Source organism: Manduca sexta, chromosome 28 (genome assembly GCF_014839805.1).
Source record: "Manduca sexta isolate Smith_Timp_Sample1 chromosome 28, JHU_Msex_v1.0, whole genome shotgun sequence".
Classification (NCBI taxonomy): Eukaryota; Metazoa; Arthropoda; class Insecta; order Lepidoptera; family Sphingidae; genus Manduca; species Manduca sexta.
The window spans coordinates 5,644,450-5,648,194 of record NC_051142.1 but is presented as its reverse complement, the minus strand read 5'-3'; the positions used below and the strand labels follow the sequence as shown (position 1 = coordinate 5,648,194).

Sequence of the window (3,745 nt, the reverse complement as noted above, 5' to 3'; positions counted from 1 at the left end):
TTGGAACTTTAATAAAATTATCATTTTAAATATAATGCATTATTAATATTGCAAGCAATAATAAGACGTAAATGCATGAATCGGCTCATCAATACGAGTGGAAGCGGTAGAATTTAAGGGTAGCCTTACTAGAATAAGAGTTTACGATTGAGTGAAAACAATGTTGAAGTTTTACTGCGTAGATTGTACTAGCACGGCCGGCGTTATTATTGTGCATACATTGTATTATCTTTTTTATTTGAAGTTAATAAAGTTATAATAAACACTCGTGTTTTCTTTACACAACACTTTTTCCGTATGTCTATGTACTTCAATAAAATTATATAAATAAAGGCGACAAGTGTTTCACAACATAAAGCAAGTACATACGTCACATATATCAAAATCAAAACATTTATTCAATCAAAGAACGGATATACATTTTTCTGACTTTTAAACTTCTTACTGGTTGAGTCCTTGTGGGCTATAATCCATTTAGACATATACGGATTGTGGAACACTATTCTATGACCAGAAATATAAATCTACAATCTTACTGTGCTTTTAATAGATGTAAGTAGATAATAAGGCAAAAAATAACTGACTAAAGATACTGACAAACATAGTCGAACAAAAAAAATAATGGCCCTCTTCAGCAGGCTGGTTCCTTTAATGCATTCAATAAATTTACCTAGTTTTATATGACCTCTATTTCTACGCTCGTCAACATATCGTTCCGCAATCTGATCATTTTCTATAAAATTATGGGTGTTAGCTATTGTAGTAACGAAATATTTTCATCAGATATTTCTATTTTGAGCTATTAATATATTTTAACAAGAAAAGCAAAGGAGGCAATGATGAACATACACACTATGATGGTAACCACGGATGTGTTCATAATGTTCTGCATTATCCCAGAAAAATCTGCAGCCGAATTGTGCTGTTTCGCTGCATCGTAAATCTGTGGCTCCTCAAATGCTACAAAAAATATTAAAGAACCATAATATATTCATGTATAATACAATATAATGTGCCTAGTTAAGGTCAGGGGCCGAAACTAAGACGCCTTTCTACAATTATTAAAAAAATATATATAAATGGGTATAACATATCCGATCGACAAGTCTATCACTTGCATGTTCATTCACATACATATTTTGTTAACGCTTCGACAGAGGTGTATTAGTTACAGGCCCTGTTGTTTATTTTTTATGAAAAGTGTGACGAGTCGAATATAATTAGCGCTAACACTGCCCATATTATTGTTACACGTGCACGGCAGTGACCCTGGTGTCGACTAACGAGAGATGATTACCCCTCGACAGTCGACACAATTATACCGACTGTTGGAACCAGATATAGACAGGATGATACGGGAACGCGACACACGTGGGCCACTATAATATAATATCTCATAAAATAGTATTAACTACTCATTACAAAACTCTTCATGATGCTGATCTGCGAGATTCCACTCTCTCATCCCATAACATTACAATTTATAATGATAAGCCTTCCGCTGCAATTTTCTATATCTTAGTACTAAAATCCAACTAGTTTTTAAAATGATGTTATATTCCAGAAATAAAATGTAATTTTATCTGTAGTCTCGAAGTTAACATTTTTCTTGAATTGCTTTAATTTTTTTTACTTCTTTATTATCAAACAAGGCACCACGGGATACTAAGAAAATTAATTTCTGCAATAATTTATACAATAAACCGTCATTGTTTGTTAAGCTATGTAGTAACTAATTCCCTAAATACATTAAAAACATTGATCAAAATTACCTTTAGTCACGATGATCATCACAATAAACAGTAAAGTAATTTTATTCATTTCAATACAATAGCACATTGCAGTTGTGAGTATTGATCGACGTGACAGCCAGTCAATTATGAATTCGGGTAACTCGCAGTTTTATCTAACCATTTAATTAACCGCGTCTGTATACGGTTATCATCTGGAATTGTATTTGATAAAGGACTAATAGCAATATTTATTGTCAAAAGTTCATACGCGGATTACTTATATGAAACGTCGTTGAAGAGTCTCCGAACTCAGAAGTAAATGCTGTGTTATCACACAACTAACATGAAAAATATAATTAAGAACTATTTCTCGCATTTCTTTACTACTATAATAATAGGTTATTGTTTTTGTAATGTTTTAGTTATATGATGATAAACAATCAGCCGTTCGTTCAGGCACATTTACAATGATAGAATAAACGTAGATCCTTAACCAAACATTTAGCAAAAGAACGATGATAGTAGAGATAAAATTCCATTCAAAATTGCCTCCGCCAACGATTGAAAACTTCTTTTATGGTCTAAATTATTTATTAATGAACCGCCATTCTCTTAAAATATTTACTTTAGACTTGTGTGTGATAGTCTGAGCTCTTTTTTAATATTATTACTGTATTTGAAAATCGCAATTATAAATAAAGTCGATCTAGCTAAACAATTGTAAAATGCAGAATTCTAATCATCATAAAACTTAACGAAATAAAAAGCTCTGCTGCGGATCGAAATAAGAGAGAAGCCAACGTAGAAAACATACCTGAGCAGCATTTTATTTAGTTTCAACATATCAATTATAATTAGGTCTTATTTAAAATTAACATAAACTCCTTGCTTCAACATTATTCCCACTGAAATATTTCAGTAGAAAGATAGCTATAAAAATTAATATACAATGTTTTCTTTAGGTTCGGTATCATCCCACAAATCATTAATGTTAAAGAGATCATTATCTATAGCAATCCTTATTGACTTGTTATTGTATTTCTGAATATAATCTTTTATCACTGGACAGATATTCGGCTCGGGAAGGATTAGAACTAAAACAAAAGAATATGTAAGAATTATTAAAAACATAAATAGGTTCATATAATATGAATAAAATAAAAAGAAAAATGTAAAGGACTGATAATTTTTGACGTTCATAAAAATAATTATTTTATCTCGCATTAATCTCTCAATTTGATTGGACCCTCTGATTGCAATCATTCGCTTCGAGGTCGCCCCTCGATGGATCTGGCTCAATACGATCATAATTCCCGAATCGTCTTCATTAGAAAATCCCTCGGGAATTTTTGAGAAATTCCAGATAATATTACGTCATTTAATTGTAGGTTGGAATCTAATCATTAAGCCTCAACTTTTTTTATCGTTAATTAGAGTAGGTAAGTACATATTCAAAATTCATTCCGAAAAATAGTAAGTATCTAGGATTGTATTATTTTGTATCTACCGTGCACTTACCTATTTCAATAATCAATATTTCTATGTACTTAATAATATTTTACCATAAATTTTTAGGAAAAAATAAAAATATATAATTGTTAACTTACGTTGAGCCCATAACGTAAGCAATATGGTCGTACATACACAGCCAATTACTCCCAGTATATTTAAAGTTAATAAAATATATGTGCGTTTAGTGATACCGCCTTCGCTGTAAACCAATTGGCATAATATAAAGTGTCACAAAATTAAAAGACGGCTGCTTGAAAGTTTTATGAAATATATGGACTTCACATAACATTGTATTTTATAGGTGCCTAATTTCCTTCAAATTACTTTTCAAATATATGAAATGAAAATATTAAGCTAACATAAGGTGAGATTATTTAGGCTAAGGGTGTGGTACCTTTAACATAAAAGAATTCCACAAATTATTACCTATACTTACCATCTCTTTACGCACAAAATCTAGTTTGATTGGGCAACTGAGCTTCAAATTGCACTACATGAAT

The 3,745-nt window shown here is 31.0% G+C and overlaps 1 long non-coding RNA gene across 1 annotated transcript; it reads right to left on the bottom strand.

Moving 5' to 3' along the window:
• Positions 1–377: 377 nt before the first annotated feature.
• LOC119190928 lies at positions 378–2,603 on the bottom strand. Its single transcript, XR_005113280.1, has 2 exons — positions 1,773–2,603; positions 378–960 (listed from the first exon to the last, which is right to left on the bottom strand). It is a non-coding gene; the product is annotated as an uncharacterized LOC119190928 (long non-coding RNA).
• Positions 2,604–3,745: the final 1,142 nt, after the last annotated feature.